The sequence below is a fragment of the Microtus ochrogaster genome, unplaced genomic scaffold (assembly GCF_000317375.1).
Source record: "Microtus ochrogaster isolate Prairie Vole_2 unplaced genomic scaffold, MicOch1.0 UNK1, whole genome shotgun sequence".
NCBI lineage: Eukaryota > Metazoa > Chordata > Mammalia > Rodentia > Cricetidae > Microtus > Microtus ochrogaster.
Window position 1 is genome coordinate 41,540,953 of NW_004949099.1, and position 8,711 is coordinate 41,549,663.

At 43.6% G+C, this 8,711-nt stretch overlaps 1 long non-coding RNA gene and 1 pseudogene across 1 annotated transcript in view; one reads left to right on the forward strand and one right to left on the reverse strand.

The window, feature by feature from the left end:
* Positions 1-8,348, forward strand: part of LOC113458049 — a 9,894-nt gene extending 1,546 nt beyond the window's left edge. The window contains exons 2-3 of the long non-coding RNA XR_003378492.1: positions 1,457-1,668; positions 6,699-8,348. This is a non-coding gene — a long non-coding RNA (uncharacterized LOC113458049). The remainder of the gene's footprint in view (positions 1-1,456; positions 1,669-6,698) is intronic.
* Positions 2,467-6,705, reverse strand: LOC113458048 (annotated as a pseudogene).
* Positions 8,349-8,711: the final 363 nt, after the last annotated feature.

Consider the following 8,711-nt stretch of genomic DNA (forward strand, 5'->3'; position numbering starts at 1 on the left):
TTTTTGAGACAGGGTTTCTCTGTAGCTTTAGAGCCTGTCCTGAAACCTTGTAGACCAGGCTGGTCACGAACTCACAGAGATCCGCCTGCCTCCGCCAATCCCGAGTGTTGGGATTAAAGGCGTGTGTACCACCCGGCTTGGCCTAATGCCTTTGAGTTCATGCAGCGTCAACATTGCCTGCACACTGCTTTTGAACAGGCATCTTAATACAGTGGACAAAACACGTGGTTAGCAATAAAGAAAGAGTTTGGTCGCCCAGGTACAGCTGGGTAAATTGAGGCAGGGTGCCTCATTTGTAAGCCTCCATTTCTTGTTGTGAGCCCTGTAAATAGGGTGACTTGATGGTTACAAAAGACGGAATGCCTCTGTGTTTCTGTGCGGTTCTGGCTTCCGGTGTTGAGTGAATAAGTGATGGTTATCATTGTAATGTGACGTGTGTGGGGATGGAGGTGAGCACAGTGGTAAGAGGGGCGGGTAAAGTGTGGAGACATGAGGACAGGCCACCCCTATGTGATCTAGCAGTGGGTGCGGAGGCTGGCACGCAGGTACTGAGATCTTGAGTCCCATGGCAGGGTCATGTAATTCTGGAATTTTTCCTTATTGTGTATGTCACTTTTTTTTTCTTTAAAATTTTTAAACCTTTTTTTTTTTTTAAAGTTGATTTTACATGTGTGGGTGTTTTGCCAGTGAATCCAGGTCCTCTGGAAGAATAGCTGGCCTCAGCTCAAATGTGTTCTCCTAGGAAGCAAGCAGGTGTTTTCTTCTTCCTTCTCTTCACCCTTTTCTTCCCTGGCCCATTGTGTGAGCATGCATCCATAGGTGTGTAGGTATTTTCCTCTATCCCTTTCCACCATAAAATTTTTTTTACTAGTATGTATGTATGGTATGTGGTATGTGTGTGTTTTTCAGTATGTATGTCCTTCAGCACATGTATGGAGATCAGAAGACAGTTCCCACCTTCCACCTTGACATGGAGTCCAGGGATTGAACTCAGTTCATCAGGTTTGCACCAAAAAGTGCTTTTAGTAGATGAGCCCTCTCAGCAGTCCATCCACTCTTTTTTGTTTTTTAAATTTTTTTTTTCCTTCAAGACAGTATTTTTCTACATAGTCAAGGCAGCCCTGGAGCTCACTACATAGACCAGGATGGCCTTGAACTCACAGAGATCTACTGGCCTCTGTGTCTTGAGCACTGAGATTAAAGGTGTGCCACCTGGTTCTCTCAGTCTGCGCACCTTTTGAGACAGTATCTTACCGAACTCAGCACTCACTGATTGGTTGCTCAAGGGATCCTCCTGTTTCCTTCTCAAACAGGAAGTTTCTCTCCATTCAAAGAACAGGTCTCTATTCTTTTGTTCAACCCTGTTTTCTCTGTAGGATTTTATCTAGATATCTCACGTAGAGAACGACACTTTTTCAATGTCTTTCACTGAAACTGTCATTTTGTATTTTTGAAGAATGACAACATGGAAGGAGAAACCATTAAGAACAACAGAAAAGGATTCTTGAAAGAAACAGAAGTGGAAGCTAGAAAACCTGGAGCAGACCTTCCCAGAATGAAAACAAAAATTCAAGATGCTAAAGATGATGAAAAAAAGTCTTAAAAGAAGAAAAGGGAGTGGAATGCAAGTAGGATTCAGGTGGGAGACTCCGCCTGTCTGCACCGAAGGTTTGTGGATTTTCCAGGTTGGACGTCTTGCTTGTCTTTGGGGTTTCCAGTCAGCATACAAAGTAATGGTCTTCATTATGGCCTTTCAAATACAGACATCGCTCTCTTTTGTTCTCATCTCCCACTGCTCTTGCCTCTCTCCCTCTCCGCCCTCTTCCTTTTCCCAAATGCTTTCCCTTTCTGTTCTCTTCTCCTGTGTGCACATTTAGACTCCACACACAGAGAAGACGTAGTATTTGTTCAAGTCTGGCTTATTTTGCTAAGCATAGTCTTTGGTTTTGTCACTCTTCCTGTATGGCTGAACAGCAGTCCAGCGTGTGCATGTCACATTTTGAAGCATACTGTTGCTGAAGCCGTCAGCTGCTCCCCAGCTTAGGGGCTGTGAAAAGTGCAGCTGTGAGTGGAAGCCTCGCACCCCTGCCTTAGGTTGGGCACCAGGTCTTTTGTTTTGCTGCTTTAAATGTCTTCAAAGCCTTTGTTTGCTGCTGGTACAGAAAATGCATTTTATATGTTGGAGAGATGTTTCAGCTCTTAAAGGCTAGGCTCATAACCAAAATATCAAGCTGCATTTTACTTGTTTTATGTGCAATTTTCATAACAAAACTTACTGTATAACCATTATCACAATTTTTTATGTTTTGGAAGTGAGATCTCACCATGTATCTCAGAGTGACCTCACACTTAAAAATCCTTATGTCTCTGTCTTCCACACGCTTGACTTAAAGGTCTGTGCTACTATGCCTGGTCATTTTTTTTTAACCATTCCCAAGTACAACCACACTTTTTTTTTTTTTTTAACACAAGAATTTTCTATAGCACAAACTTGCCTCGAAATTTCTAAATGTGGCCAAGGGTGACCTTGAACTTCTGATTCCCCTGCTTCTACCTCCTAACTTCTGGGATTACAGGTGTGTACCACCATACCTGGCTTCTTATTGTTTTGCCATAGGGTCTTGTTGGTCTCAAACTCATAGTTCCCCTGCCCCCTTGCTTCCTGAATGATGATATTATAAGCAGCCATGACCACAATTCTGTTTTAAGTAACAAGTTTGTGGTAATTTGCCATCTCTGTTGTATGTACAGCATCCAGGCATTAGCAGAGGACATGGACTGAGTTAGACTCTCAGTCCATTTTGTTTAGTTCTACCATATTTGCAGTGAAAGGAAGGAGGGATGTTGCAGTCGCTGGGAACAACAAAGAGCCACCCCAGGATGTACCTGAGCATCTGTGCACATCAGAGGACGAGACTTAGGTGAATAAATTTGCTGTAGGAGTCAAAGGGGAGAGTCATGAGGCGGCATCTGGTAGATGTTGGGAGCCGAGAAAGTGGCCTCTGAGGCACGCAGGTTGTATTATCCCCTATACTGAGTTCCTGTGTAAGAGGTGCAACTTTCCAAGATGGATGATGGGCCGTCTCTATATTTGTCTTGGGCACCTCAATTGCATAGGAGCTTTCACTGCCTCTGTGCCCTTGGTTCCTGTTAGGTCTCCAACTTGGGACAAAGGGCTAGCTGAGATTCCTGTTAACATATCAGAGCAGACACTGGCAGCCAAGTTCTCCCAGCATTCCTCAGTCCCTGCCTGTTAGGGGTTCTGGTTGCCATACCCTGACCACTACCCTGAACTCTCCAGCCCAGCTACTGGGCTAGGCTTCTCTGCTCCTAGCTCCTCTGGCCCCTATATAACTTGACAGTTTTAGCAGCGTGTGTCTCTTGGCCAGTCTCCTGACCCAGGCTGCCCTTTTTGGTCAGAGGCTCCTCTTTTGATCTCCCCCCTCTGTCCTCACTGGGCTGGCTCAGTCTGGCCTTTCTCTCTACCTGCTTTCTCCTTTGTATCTATAGTAAACCCTCAACCCCTTAGGAGCAGCCATGTTCTCCTTTTATTTCTTTTTTTCATTCAGTTCACAAATAATGCCGCCAGTCCCAAACTGCTATTGCCTGTGTTAGGTGTTAGGCAAGTTTCCAGGCAATTAGATCTGCTTCTTCTCAACCAGTAGGAGGTAAATGAGATCACGTGACTTGCTGAAGATGGGTAGATCCTAATTGGTATCTGGATTTGTGTAGAAAGCTAAAAACCCCCAGAACACCAGAGACATGCTATCCTTCCAGAAGGGGCTGAGTTTAAATAGAAAAGAACTAGTGGTTAAGTTTAGGGTCTTAACATATAAGCACCAATCACAGTGAACTGTGTCTGCCTTCTTAAAGCAGCGGAGATGTAACAGTGATGACAGGGTACAGGGAGGAACTCGGGAGGATCCACTGTCTGCTGTTTAGTGGAGCAGGGTCTTCCTTCAATGACAGAGCCAACTGACACCCTAAACCCAGGAACAGTGAGCTGACAAAACTGGGCCACCAACTAGTCATCCCAACTTGTCTCCAACAGCTGCCCCAGCAACTATACCACAAGCCAAGGGAAAACCCAGACATTTCTAAATGGCTCTCAGACTGCTACACAGATGCTGTATTTAGTCCAAAGGTGGATAATGGGCAAGCTGGAGGGTAGAGGAGGATGGGGAAGAGTTGATTCAAGAAGAACAGAGAGCTGTTCTCTAGTCCACCTAATTTTTGAGTTAGTTGCTTAGTGTGATAGGCTTCTCCTTTCATGTTTGTCTTAAAAACATATCCAATGATTTATTTTCAAACAAAAAGTAGCCTTTTTCCCATTGCCCCTTTTCTGTCTTCTCTGAAAAAGTTTCCAAATCTTTCGGGAAAGCTTAAATCCAAGGGCAATAGTAAACTGATTTGGGTTTGTAGCTCTTAAATGTTTACACTAGTCTGTGATAGTCACCATGCACTTTTAACAGCCACACGACAACAGTATGTTTTTGGCGTATGAAAGCCTTTAAGAGAACAGGAAGAAGTCTCGTGTAGTTTGTGGTCAGTTAGTTTAGATAGCTTCCTTTGCTTGAGCCTGGGGAGCAAGCAGACAGAAGCTGGCGATGCTGGCAACATCATCTGATAAGAGCAGTGAGTGTGTAGGTCTACACTGGAAAGGAAGACTGCGAGGGAGTGTGAATCCACCCAAGGATGAGTGCCTAGTGCATTTCGGAGGCAGAAAATGTCTTCTTCATTCCATGTGTTGCAATAATCAGACCCAGCATTTGTCTGTGATGATTACATGTCTAATGGTGAACTCATCCCTCATCAGTTTCCCACAGAGTACTCCACATGTTTCTATGTCACGGGCAGTGTTAGCATTGGGGAACTGGGAAACTTGGTATAGCTTCAAGGTACCTACCTACAATGTCATCCACTGCTGATGGGAACATTTCTGTGCCGCTCAGCACTCCAGGTCTGAAAGACCTGTCTACCACTGGTGACTTAGCTAGCCTACAGCTGTGTTACGGTCTGAAGCCTGTGGATAACAGCCAGGTTGTGAATGCTTTTGAGGCCTTTCTAAATCAGGCCCCAGCGGCCCTCTGGCTCTGGCTCTATCTTGCTAAGCTCTTGCACAATTTTTAGTCACTCTTTTTCCGGCTCCTGGTTCTGGATCATCTCCTCAAAGGCATGGAACTGTTTCTGTTCTAACTGGTGCAGCCTTTGCTCTTTCCCCAGCTCTTGCTGAGTGGCCATGCTCTGGGAAAAATTCTAACTCTTCCTTCTTTATATATATTTTTTTTACATTCTTGGGTGTGTGTATCCAAACTGCTTTTGTCTCTTCTACCTGGGGAAAAGCAAGTTCTTTCATTTCTTGACTGTATCTTCTCAGGAATGACAGCTGATTTGTAATCCCAATATCTGGGGACTTTGTTCTATGATGGACTTGATGTACTTGCTATAGAGATTTATAAAGGCAGATTCAGTGTTGCCATGTAGATGACTTGAACTCCAGAGTGGAAATATTGACTACTGGGTGCAATATTGAATTCTTCTGAATTTTACTGCATTCTCAAGCTGGGGAAAGATCTTAACCCTATCTTTGGGTGGAAGGGTGATATTTCCATGGTCAGGCATCAGGACCAAAAGCTTTGGAGTCACAGACTGCAACTATATCAGAAGAGTGTGTTGTTTCGAGCTCCATGTTTGAAGACAGGTATGGTATCTCCTGACAATGGGTAGTGTCAGTCACAGATACAAACCATACAGTAATATGGTTTGTCTGGGTTGCTGAAGCTACAAAGCATGTGTGTCCAATATGAGAAATTGGTCACTGGTCACTTGGGATGATCCAAATTTGTTTATGGATAACTACATGGCAACTCCAAAGTTCTAACAGATGCCGATGGGTTTGGAGGGAGAATTATGTCATAAAGTAGGCAGTAGCCAGTAGAAAGGTCAAATTCCTAGCCAGAAAATGGGATTGGGAGAAGAGAATGGCAGACGAGCTGCAGCTATCCTGAATGGCTGAGCCTAGCAGGTGCAAGGCAGGTATATGACAATCCCTCTATCCTCCCTTCTTAGATTAGGGAGATCATCTCAGTGTTTTTTATGTGTTCCTTAACAAACTTACTTTTAATTTGGAGGTTATATTTTCATGTGGGTTCCCCACTTGGGACAGATCATGGTGTTAAGGAGCAAGACAGCCCTGGGAACAAAGTGCCAAGTGTGGGGTGAGGTACTAAGGGAGTAGGAGACTGATGTCTTGAGGAGAGTTGGGAAAGGAGGTACTTGAACTGAGTCTTGGAAGATGATAGGTGTTTTCTAGTGCACAAAGCTAGGAAGGGTATCCAAGGCAGGCAGAGCACAGCACTACAACGCGCTTGGCTAAAGAAATAGGAAGTTTGTCCTGCACCAGAGTTCTTCACTTTATCCCAAAGTTCTCTCCTTTGAAGTGGACTAGTCTATATTTTCAGTATCAAAGTCTTTTATCCCTTAAAGTCTGAACTTGGGAAAGGTTCTACAGCCTTCCTTCCACTTTCTGAGTGGATTTGAGGCCCACTCCACAGAAGGGAATTCACATCTATACTATAAGCATGATCAAAAGCCCAAGCTGGAGGAAGTCATAGACATGAGTTGGGGGAGTTTCTTCTGATATTTCAATATGATGTGCTCATCAAATGCTTTTCATGTGCTTGTGTTCATGCCCATAGATCCATGCTGCTGTTTGCTTTTGTCAGAGAAGCACCTCTTTGCTCTGGGCTGCAGCAGTTAGTGAAGAAAGAGGCTCGCGCATAACTGGTCAAGAATCAGAGACTCTTTGGGATGCTCAACCCTAAATGGGACATCTGTATCACCCCCTCCAAGGCTCAGGGAACATTGCGGAAGAGGGGGCGGAAAGAATGTAAGAGCCAGAGGAAGGGGTAGAGTGATGTGGAGTACTGTCTTCCAGTCATGGTGCGGCTGTTGTCCTTTCTGCCTTCCAGCAGCTCTGATTACCTACATAAAATGTGCATAATATTTAACCCACCAACATTCTGTCATGGAGCAGGGAGCATCTGATGAGGTCCTGGTGGTCCCTGAGGACTTATAGGCAGTTAAGGGTTGCTAGAGGAGAGAAGGCACCACCCTTCCCTGAGGATCTATAGGCAATTAGTGATACCTGGGGAGAGTTAGATACACTTTCTCTAGTGGTAAGCTGTCCTGCTCCTGTAATAACCCTAACTGAGCTCATTGATTCACCAAGGGGAAAACAGGAGGAGGGCTAGTTAAGAAGAAGAGGATCAGCAGGAGTGAAAGGGTTCATGGGCGTGAATGTGGTCAAAGTATATTATATACATGAATGAAAATGTCCAAGTGTAACCAACTGTTTTGTTATTGACACATATTAATAAAACCAAAACTTAAAATAACAATCAAACAAACAACTTGACCTCTTAAGAGAATGCCCATTTGGGGCTTAATCCTTTCAACATTGGGGGATTCTGTTAAAATAAGACATGTTGACCAGCGAGAGAATGTTTATATAGCGTGGACAAAGCCCTGGGGTCAGTCCTCAGAACTTCTAAATAACTGCAAATGGCAGTTCTGGTAACATGTTTCATCTCTACTGTGAAATGTAGAGCAAAGTCCTTGGAAGAACATAAGGACTTTCTGCTATATTGTGGAGGCCCAAAAATGTGAGCCGATTTCTACCTTGTCCAAAGGTCAGAGACTTGGACCTTACCTATTCCTTCAAGGTTATTGTGTTTCTACCTCAAACAAAGGTCCCACCTAGATTTAGACCAGAGAGTTCTGCTCTCTCAAGGTTATTGTCAACAAGAATTGACAATAATATATAGACTCCCTTAATATCCTTCTCCCTTAAGGAGATATGTATTCCACCCAGGGAGTGATTTGCCTACAGAATGTTATGGTCTATGGTGTGAGTATGACTTGCTTTGTTCTAACAACAGAATGTTTAACTATGGATGTAGCCTGCAACCTTCAACTGTTGGTCTATTCATTTTCTTGTATTATGTTAATGCATTTTTTTAAATCTTACTCCTCTCTCTTAGGGTAGGGTATTTTAAGCAACTGGAAATTAAACATGGATGGTTTCAGTAGTCACTGGACCTTCCTCTCAGTACTATTCTGTGTTTTTGTTTTATTATTTTTACATGTGTCTTTGTATTCTTATATTTCTAATCCCTACCCCCCTTCCCTGGCAAATAGTATTTTTGTTGAGGCTAGTCCATGACACTACACCACCAGGATGTTACTTTTTTGATAGGTCTCCTCCCCTTTTAACCTTCATTCACATAGGTGTACATGTATGCATTCGCACACAGGGATGTATGTGTAGTACAATATTCCGGCTCTATGACTATATATACACATATCCACATGTGGTTAAGTTGTATAAAGTTATATACATCTCTTGTAGTTTTATTTTTTTAAATGTATGTTTTTCTGTTTTTACCTTTAGTTTTTTTGTTTGTTTTTTGAGACAGGGTTTCTCTGTGTAGCTCTGGCTGTCCTGGAACTCACTCTATAGATCAGGCTGGCCTTGAATTCACAGAGATTTGCCTACAACTGCCTCCTGAGTGTTGGGGTTAAAGGTGTGCACCATCACCACCTGGCTTATTTTTACTTTTCTAAAAATAAATATGTTTGAGTGTTTTGCCTCCATGAGTGTGTCTGTAACATATGTGTGCAGTGCCGCCAGAAGAGGGCATTGCAGACCC